The sequence below is a fragment of the Aplidium turbinatum genome, chromosome 7 (assembly GCF_918807975.1).
Source record: "Aplidium turbinatum chromosome 7, kaAplTurb1.1, whole genome shotgun sequence".
NCBI lineage: Eukaryota > Metazoa > Chordata > Ascidiacea > Aplousobranchia > Polyclinidae > Aplidium > Aplidium turbinatum.
The window spans coordinates 9,988,762-9,999,212 of NC_137478.1; the positions used below are offsets into that span (position 1 = coordinate 9,988,762).

Below are 10,451 nucleotides of genomic sequence, written 5' to 3' on the forward strand. Positions count from 1 at the left end.
CGCAATGCAGAAATTGTAGCCACGACGTCTTGAAGGAGGGATGAAGACATGATGCCATAATGGATTTCATGTCGTTGAAGCACTTGTTGAATCGTTTCTTCACCCCTTCAAGAACTTTCACTTTCAACTCCTCACAGGTCACAAGATCACTGATCTCGGTCAACTTTTTCCCGCAAATTGTGATGATTGGAAGCAAGATTTCTTAATACGCTTTGGACTCGCCCTGAAGAATGTCTAAACCCTGGCAGATAGGCTTCATCACACGGAGATATTCGCCGAAGAAGTTGACGTCAGCTAGAAAAGACCGAAACTTGGCAACCAAACCGATTATATAGCTGCTTGACCACGCCAGTATTGCAAAAAAACAAGCATTTTTTTCAATTTAAATTATAAAGTAGCGGGTAGCGGAAGTGCGACTGAAAAAAAGTAGCGCCTCTCCCGCTACCGCTACTTTGGAAAAAACAGCGCCGCTACTGCAGCCGCTACTCCAACTAAAAAGTAGCGCCGCTACCGCTACTTTTTCCAAAAAAGTAGCGCGCTACTGCCTACCTCTGTGTATAGCACTGGATAGAGTTTCCAATCCCGTAGTTATAGATATCCCTGGGGCAGGCGCGGATTTATGGGGGGGCCCAAGGGGCTCGGGCCCCCCGAAACTTTGTGGGAAATTGTTGAATGGTTTGATATGCTTCTAAACAGCTGATATTAGTCCCACAGCGGACTTACAACCCCCCCCTTTGGCACGCGTGTGACGTCACGATATTGAGAATGATGCTTTCAGTCTCCATGTCTCTAAAACAAAGTTTGCCTAGTTTTGAGCGAAACTGCATTAAAAGAGCGAGTTTTGCCAATACCAAACATTCAAACATCTCAGCCAGGAATTAGCAACAAGAAAACATAGAGACTTAGCTTTATTACCAAAAAAATGCCGAAGAAAACATGATCTTATCCTTTTGCTATGCCACCGGACAGCACCATTTTACAGGAATATTTATACACATATTTTTGTTGAAAATGCTCTCAGAAGGCACCAAATTCAAAGTAATTTTTCAAAGTTTTTGGGGGAGGCCCCCCAGACCCCCCGCCCCTGGGTGTCACCTTTGGCGAACACGCCGTTAGGCTTTGCCTGCCGGCCGTCGAAACCCCCCCCAAATTCCTGGCTACGCCACTGATTGTTCATATCTGTTTTATCTTTTTCTTTTTTTTAATTCATTTTCAAATTTTCTGGCCCCCCCAAAAAAAACTCCTAGATCCGCGCCTGCCCTGAGGGTTGCTTAAAGTTATTCCAATGCGATGTCCAGCCACACTGTCCCAGTGGTTGATTAAAATGTCTATTTTCGAACTTTAAAATTGTCTGTGAGCATAGGGTTGCTTATTTTAAGTTTGCAAATGTCATGTAAACATTAGTGTGCGTTTCATTGTTATTGTGTTTCACGAGCAGTGTTCTCTTCATGCAAGTTCTTGTTGGCAAAATAGGTTGGTGTGCCAACTCGATTTATAATAAATTGGCAAAATATTATATATAAATTTAACGACTTTTTCTGATTGTATAATGAAAATATTTAGCTTAGTACTTACTGCAAAATGTTTTTTATTTAAAAGAAATATGGAACGCTTCACGATTTTGCGTGTCATCCTTGCGCAGGAGCCATGCTATTCTTCTCTGTATCGTTCCAATTTTAGTATATGTACTGCCGAAGCAAGTACTGCAAAATGTTGTTAATCAACAAATTCTTGCCACGCTGATAAGCACCACATGTGACAGTTGTCTATAATAAAAGAAAGACAGTTTTATAGACTCTCACAAAAAGGACGAAAAACCAACTCATTGCTTTTTTAGAGGGAAGACTGTTCATAAATTACGATAGAATCACGCTTTTTTACTGATTTCCACAAACGTTTGTTTTATGGTGCCTGGTGTCTTTTTCCCTGTTATTGGAGCCTATTTTTCGATGATATGTTTGCAGGTCACTATTGTTGCCTGTATTGCAATGTGTCAAACATTTCCTTGTTTGCTGAAATTGTTAATTACAAGATATCTTTTGTGAAGCGAAGTGACAACACCACTCTTGCTTGGCGATGAATATTCTGATGAAACCACTCGCCTCGCTATAAGTGCGCACAACAAATGGCCTCGTTTATTAAGCATTGTTAAAAAAGTCAAAAGTGTTGTAAAAGGAGCTTGGCCTGGCAGTAGGGTTGTTCGACTAATTTTGTTGCTGCGGTATTCTAACATAAATATGAAAAATATGTAACGCTGGATACTGGGTACGAAATTCGTTCTTTTCTAGCATAAGAGTCAACCTACCTTAAATTTTATTAGTGCTCTCTTTATTGCCAAAGTGGCCCGCATGCAAAAAAGGTTGGTGATTCCTGGGCTATGCTATAGGCCAGGGTTGTCCAAACTTTATGGGACGCGGGACGCATTCAGCAAGGAAATTAGATCGCGGGCTGCAGTTGACATTTTTCCTCTTATACACTGTCTCACCGTACCAGATGTAAAGTAAAACACGTACATGTGTAAATGAATCTTTATATTTATCATAAAAACATATTGGGGAATAGATTAAAGAAGCTAAGATGTGAATACTACGAATAAGAGAGTTTTGGAAATTTTAAGCAACGTCAGTAGACCAGGAAACCTTATAAATAACTGACAAGTATGAATAAGAATAAACCATAAATTTATTCGTAAAAAATATTTAAGGAAGTACGTAAAACGGTACAGTTTACTTAAAATTCAGTGAGATGGGTGTGCCTGCATTTTGGAAGCCAGCTCCTTTGTGTCAATGTCAACTGAGGTTAAGGCTAAACGAAGGCAGGCTTCGAGAGATGTTTGTTTAAGTAGATTCCTCTCTTTGGATTTAATCGACTTCATTGCGGAAAATGCTGCTTCACAAAGGTAGGTACTGCCAAACATTGACAGCAAGTGCAATCCAAAACGGCGTAAATTAGGATAATGCTCTTCAGAAAGAAGAGGCCAAAATTGAGTGATTGGCAGTGTAGCTTTGCTTAATAAAAACTGGTCACTTTGCAAGTCACACAATTCAAGCTGCAAATCGTCATCGGCTTCTGATATAGTTATTGTCAGCGGAGCATTGAATACATTGAAGTTTTTTGGATTTAGCCATCAAAAGTGATACATCATAAGAAGCAATGGTTGTAGAAGACGAAGGCTTCACTAATTGAAACATGTTTTCTTGACGCTTACGCAGGTTTGATTTGAGATCATTGAGTAGGGCTCGCCGCGCCTCACCAGTGTATTTATCATAGCCAGTGACATGAAGAGTGCTGTAGTGTCGTTGTACATTGTACTCTTTCATAACAGATATCATTTCATTACAAATTAAACATAAAACTTATATGCGGATTTTTATAAATTTACCATTTTAAGGTTGTTTTTCTAGGGTCGGCTTATATGCGAGGATATACGGTAATTTTTAAAAGTTTTCTAGAAGAGGCGGCGGGCCGCATTGAAGGAGGTCGCGGGCCGCATGCGGCCCGCGGGCCAGGCTTTGGACAACCCTGCTATAAGCTATCGCAAAAATGGTTGAAACTTGAAAAGCACTGAGTGCTGATGGTGTCATAAATGGTAGGCACTTTGACATAATAGGACAGTTTTCCTTGCGAATTGGCTGATTTCAGTCACGTGACTCAGCACGTGATATTTTGACCAATCTACTCGAAAGATTTTTGATACAAAGAAAAAGTGATTGTAGGCTACAGCATCGCCACAAGCAGCGTGGCCTAATGGGTTAAGGTTAGGGCAAGGGAATGGTCACTTCGATTCGTAGGCTCGATTCCCACCAGTGGCGTAGCAGCCACTATTGGCGGTTCTGGCTCTGCGCCAGGGGCGGCAGGCTGCAAGGGGGCCGCAAAATGAGGCTGCACAGTGCACACAGCACGAGAAATGAAGTAGCCTAATGCAAAAATAAATAAAAAGTAAAACAAGAAAATGATTTACAAAGAGACAGCTATAGCACACCTTAAAAAAATTAAGAATAGAACAACAGCTAAAAAGCTCGAGTTGCTTCTTGCTTGCGTGATGTTGGATAGCTGTAGCCTACCTCCGTCTGTTGTTCAATTCTTAGTACGGTAGGCTAACATTTATTACGCCATCAATTCTTTCTATCAATTTTCATCAATTCTTCTTTTTATAGAAAGAGACTACGTTCAAAAACTTGATTTTGAAGATATTATCGCTGATTTTGCTTCGGCGAAAGCTCGAAAGTTCAATTTTGAGGCGGCTATTGATCTTTTATTTGCCTAATACATTTGTTGTCCATTTTTTTGTCTTTTATTTTTGGCCTTAACGCTGAGACAGTGAGGCTTCTTTCTCAAACAATATAGAACTTCTGAGACGCGACACATTATTTGTAATTATTTTTATTGAAAAGATTGCTTGAACATGAAACTATTTTAAATTTGCTGCAGTCTACTTAAGGCGGCATTTTCAACGAAAGCCAGGGGCGGCAGCATATGCTCCTACGCCACTGATTCCCACCCTCTGCTAATGTTCTTTTTTCTTCTGCAACTGAACTGAGTGCAAGAAGGATCTTAATGACTGTAATCAATTGAGTTTATATGGAAAATTGTCCTACCCTTCTTAACCAATGCGCCACGGCGCAATGGTGGTAGCAGGTTTACACGGTAAACTGTCCTATGTTTAAAGTGCCTACCGTCATAAATACACGGAAAAACCTAGAACACCACACAACTAAGGCAAAAGAGAAAATTGAATTGATTCCTGTCTTTGTCATGAGTTACCAAGGGGGGTGGGGGAGGACTTATATACCAGTCCCAGGTATACAAGTCCCCCCCCATCCCCCTTGGTCAGGGCCCACAAGAGAGGGGGACAACCGGTGCATCGCACCGGGGCCCGGTGAGTTCAAGGGGGCCCGACAAAATGTCTAAATTCACGCGATAAAAAGATTGATTTCAACGATTTTGCATAAAATATTGTTTTTATATTAGTTTTGTATGTCATTTGGGCCCCTTCATGGGTAGCCTAGGCTATGCTCTTTTTTAAAATTACAGAATTTTCAATTTTTTGAGTTTAGGGGGGCCCGACAAAATGCTTAAATTTGCGTGCTCAGGTCGATTTTGCATAAAATATTGTTTTCTATATTAGTTTCGCATTTTTATTGGACCCCTCATGATGGGTAGCCTATGCATAGGCGTAGCCAGGGGGGGGCGAAAGGGGCCATGGCCCCCCCAAAATTTTCCAAGTTTAGATTCCAAAGTTGATTCCTTTGTTGAAAATATAATAAAATTTGTAGAAATTTATAACGTTTTCCAAGACATCTGGCTATTAACACCCCCAAGGACTTGTTTTAGACACACAGAAAGACACCAATAAATTTTGCAAATCGTAAATCGCGCAAAATTTACGCGATTTACGTTTCTTTTAACTAATTTGTAATAGCAATTTCAGAATGGCTTACTCTGTTGGGTTTTTTGTAGTTATTGAGTTTTTGTGTAGCTGAGTTTTTAGTGTTCTCTAATTTTAGCCGCAGTTTTTGCCCGTTTGTGTGTAAGTTAACAAGTTTTTGCCCGTTCGTGTGTAAGTTTCTACCTTTAATAAGTTAATAGCTGTTTATCTGCTAATAAATTTCATACAAATATTACCTTAAAAGTGTTTTCAGAAAGCGCTATTAATCCATTATTTGAGTGTAATTTTGCAAAAATTTTCCGGGGGAGCATGCCCCCGGACCTCCCTAGAATACGCGTGCCTTCGGCACGCTCTAACCCCCACCAGCTTTATTGCTTTCCTTGCTCAACCCACCAGGATACACCACTGCACATCAGGTGGCGATGGCTCAAATTAAACACTTTGTCGTTCTCTTCAATTAATCAAATATTTGGCCCCCCCCAAAATTTTTTCCTGGCTACGCCACTGAGCCTATGCCCTTTTTTAGAACAACAAAATTTTCAAATTTTGGCGTTCAGGGGGCCCGATAACATGTTCAAATTTGCGTGTTATATAAGGTCAATTTTGCATAAAATGTTTTTTCTATTATGAAGTTGGTATTTCTTATAGGCTATGAAGTTGGTATTTCTTAATGTCATGAACAAAAGCAATGCATTCATCCCAAGTTTGCTCCCCTAATCTCTGCAGATTTCAAGGTCAGAAATGGTAGGCTATTGTATGTTAATGTAAAGCTGTACGCACACATATGCAATGCTATGTCAGCCATGCCGGAGAGTAGGCCTATTGCAATTTTTATCTTCAAAATGGCTGATTTTACCCACTTGTTGCCATGGTTACAATCAGGTGTTGCCAGAGTTAGGATTAAAGTTAGGAGTGGTTAAGGTAAAAGGGTTAGAGTTAAGAATAAGGTTAGGGTTTTGATCTTTGTCCAGGACAAAAAAATTTCCAAAATACAAGTTTTTGTTTTCAACAGCTATAGGCTAAACTTTTCCTCAAATTAGGGCAGAATTCCATATCTGGCAACACTATTGAGGCTATATTCACACTACATAGTGTAAATATAGCCACAGCATTTTATCTTTGTCTATAACTTTAACTACGTTTACATGACGTTTCATTGCGCCCGAAATGAAAGATTTCCATTTCGGTTCGTTTGGTGGACGCGTAATCTGTTTACACGCGGCGACCGAAGTGAGATTCATGGCGGTCTGGATTTCACATCGGTAGTTTTGACAGAAATGAAACCAATATCAAGTGGTTGCGGCTATATGTAAACACGCCGCCTAGCCGCCTAGTAAACAAACACGCCTAGCAATGAAATTAGCCCTAGCAGTTTGATTATAGTCAGTTAACTGGTAGCAGTGGCGTATTTAGAAAATTTGTTAGGGGGAAGCCAATACATTGTGTCAGTCAGCCGCGTGGCGGCTGACTCGGCGGCTGTATACCAAAATGTCATATGATGCGTCAGAAAGGGGGGAGAGGGTTAGGTGAAACCGTCACATAAGGGAAGGGGGTCCTAAATCAAGAGCGAATCCGCAGAATTAAATTACTGTTGCAATCAATGAACCAACGAAAGATATCAAACACTTCAGAACATAAACAATAAGTTAGTCCTTCCGACCTCGAATACCTTTTTAACATTCTCGGCGATTCGCAATGACAATTTACAGTTTAATGCGATGGCTGCGCTTGGCAAATATATCAATGACTGCATCATACTCGAGTAGGCCTATATTATCGGTGGCCGGTCGATTGGTCGAAAGACATTTGGTCGACAGTCATTTGGTCGACAGACATTTGGTCGACAGGACGTTTGGTCGACAGACAATTGGTCGACAGACATTTGGTCGACAGGACATTTGGTCGACAAGACATTTGGTCGACAAGACATTTGGTCGACAAGACATTTGGTCGACAGACATTTGGTCGACAGACATTTGGTCGACAAGACATTTGGTCGACAGGACATTTGGGTTACAGTTAGGGTTAGGGTAGGGTTAGGGTTAGGGTTAGGTTAGAGTTAGGGCTAGGGTTAGGGTTAGGGTTAGGGTTAGGGTTAGGGTTAGGGTTAGGGTTAGGGTTAGGTTAGGGTTAGTTAACCCTAACCCTAAAATGAATCGTTCTGTCAACCAAATGTCCTGTCGACGAAATATCTTGTCGACCAAATGTCTGTCGACCAATTGTCTGTCGACCAAACGTCCTGTCGACCAAATGTCTGTCGACCAAATGTCTGTCGACCAAACGTCCTGTCGACCAAATGTCCTGTCGACCAAATGTCTGTCGACCAAATGTCTGTCGACCAAACGTCCTGTCGACCAAATGTCCTGTCGACCAAATGTCTTGTCGACCAAATGTCTGTCGACCAAACGTCCTGTCGACCAAATGTCTGTCGACCAAATGACTGTCGACCAATTGTCTTTCGACCAATTGACCGGGTACCTTATTATCCTTGTTTAAATACATCTGAGCTAGACCATCCAAACGTGACTCGGTCATGGTCGTGCGGAAATAATTTTTCAGGTAGGCTACTTTAGTGAACTAAAACATCGCTCACTGGAGGCAGTTGTAACTGGAAGCGAAGCAAAGATTCGAAGTAATTCATGGATAATAGGATAAGTGCCGAGTTGTTCATCAGCTTGACACGCATCCACAAGAGTCGCAGATCGTTTATCCACAAAAACTGCAAGCCAATTCGCTTTCTCCATCTTCGCAATTCAACAGTAGCTGCAAAGTAATTGCTTGGTTCAACATCCAGCATATGGTAGCAGTCGAAAATCCCCCTCGATCGGGCAGTCTTCATCTTCATGAATCAATGAAGGCAGAAATGTGCTGACTTTGAAAGCTAGCGAGCAGTGTTCATTAAATCTCTCATGAATTTGTGCCATGCAATTGTCAAGGAAGAAAAACTGTTCACAAATTACATTGCAAAAAGTAGGCTATACCCCCGCCCCTCCCCGCGCTAGGACGAATCATCCAAGCAATTATGCCTTGCGCTAAAATTTTTTTTTGCAAAATTTGTATTTTTGTTACCTGATCATTAGGGGGAGGCCATCGCCCTTTATCCTCCCCCCTAAATACGCTACTGACTGGTAGTGTAGTAATTTGTTTGTAGTGTAACACGTAAAAAGAACTTGAATATAACATAAATAAAATAGTTTTGTTTTTGAAGTCACCTAATAATAAAACTTTTCCACTGGATTAGAATATCAGTTGCGCTTTAGAACCAGCCATCTGCATGATATAGCGTACATTTTCAACTGGGACTAGTCTAGAACGTTGGCTGTTTTTTAGACTGAGTACAAAGACTTATTGTCAATGTCATCTGTAATCATTTGAGACATGCATTGGACTGGTGCACTAGTAGTAGGCAAAATAGCAAATTAGCCAATAAATTAAGCTAGTCCATTCTTGAAGAACACAAGTAAATTATTGGCTCTGAACTTGTGATGTCAGTCTATTGACCCAAAAGAATTTTGAAAATACTTGTGGTATTTCAGTAGTGGTTAATGTACCCTTTCCCTTTGGAATTGCATGTTTTATTGTAGAATCTATGTTGTTTTTTTTTGGTAGAAGAACCAGCTTTATTTTCAGCGTACTCAGTAGCCTAGTTACAAGCACGAAAATCACTCATGCGCAGTAGCGTAGCCAGAAATTTTGAAAGGGGGGGGGGGGGGGGTTTTCGCCTCAGGCGACAGCCAGGGGCGGGGGGTCTGGGGGGCCTCCCCCAGAAAATTTTGAAAAATTACATTGAATTTGGTGCACTCTGTGAGCATTTTCAACAAAAATGTGGGTATGAATATTCCTGAAAAATGGTACTGTCCGGTGGCATAGCAAAAGGATAAAATCATGTTTTCTTCGGCATTTTTCGGAAATAAAGATAAGTCTTTATGTTTTCTTGTTTCTAAATCCTGGCTGAGATGTTTGGTATTGGCAAAACTCGTTCTTTTAATGCAGATTTGTTTAAAATTAAGCAAATCTTTTGTAAACTGAAAGCATCATTCTCAATATCGTGACTTCACACACGTGCCAAAGGGGGGGTTGTACTTGTAACCCCCAAACCCCCCCCCCCCCCCCTTGGCTACGCCACTGCTCATGCGTAGAGGCTGTATTCCTTTCGCCCGAAACCAAAGCCGTCGCAATGAGATTGCATGTGAACAAAATCTTTTTCACGCCGCTTTGAGATTTCATTTCGGTCATTTTCATTTCGCCTATCATGTAAACGTAGCAATTTTGCTTGTGATTTGTGAGATATCACGCGACATGTCGCGCTGAGGGGCCCGGCAGCAACATCGACACCGGGCCCGGCAGGGCTCTTGGAGGCCCTGCCCTTGGTAACTCATGACAAAGACAGGACTCAATTCAATGTTCTCTTTCGTCTTAGCTGTGTGATGTTCTAGGCGTTACCTAAACACATTACGCTCCTTTTCATGCCAACTATTCATACAAGTTAAACTAATTGCGATGCCATTGTGCAGTGGGGATGTAGCTCAGTGGTAGAGCGCACGCTTTGCATGTGTGAGGCCCCGGGTTCAATCCCCGGCATCTCCACCTTTTTTTCATGATTTTTTTTATGTTTAGCTTGTTTTTATTTCTGACGGTCACAACGAATAACAATACATGCCAAACATGGCATAGGTCTAGAAAACATAGAAGAGACAAAACGCGGACGTTAAAACATTATTATGTATAAAAAAATGGCATATGTATTCTATTCTGAATAGATTTTTGGCATGTGTTAGTTTGCCATCTGTTTTTAGTCTTTTATTACAGCACATGGCTACCCTGTAATACGGTCTCGTTTGTCAGTGGTCACATTTTGCAAAATTTTCTAAATTTTGTTATCTTTTGGAGATGTTGCCAATTCCCAAGGTGACTGTAGCGTTGTTCAAAAACGAGAATTAGACAACCTTCAAAAACGTTAAGTCGACATCATTCACACATCTTACTTCAGTTCAAATTCAAACATTTAAATGCACCACATCGCTCATGAGTCATGACTCTATTTGTGCGAACACTTCAATTT

At 41.0% G+C, this 10,451-nt stretch overlaps 2 non-coding genes across 2 annotated transcripts; one reads left to right on the plus strand and one right to left on the minus strand.

The window, feature by feature from the left end:
• Nucleotides 1-1,597: 1,597 nt before the first annotated feature.
• On the minus strand, nucleotides 1,598-1,704 carry LOC145774919 (U6 spliceosomal RNA). Its single transcript, XR_014290092.1, has one exon. It is a non-coding gene; the product is annotated as a U6 spliceosomal RNA (small nuclear RNA).
• An 8,200-nt stretch (nucleotides 1,705-9,904) lies between these two features.
• Nucleotides 9,905-9,976, plus strand: Trnaa-ugc (transfer RNA alanine (anticodon UGC)). Its single transcript has one exon. It is a non-coding gene; the product is annotated as a tRNA-Ala (tRNA).
• The last annotated feature ends 475 nt before the right edge of the window (nucleotides 9,977-10,451 follow it).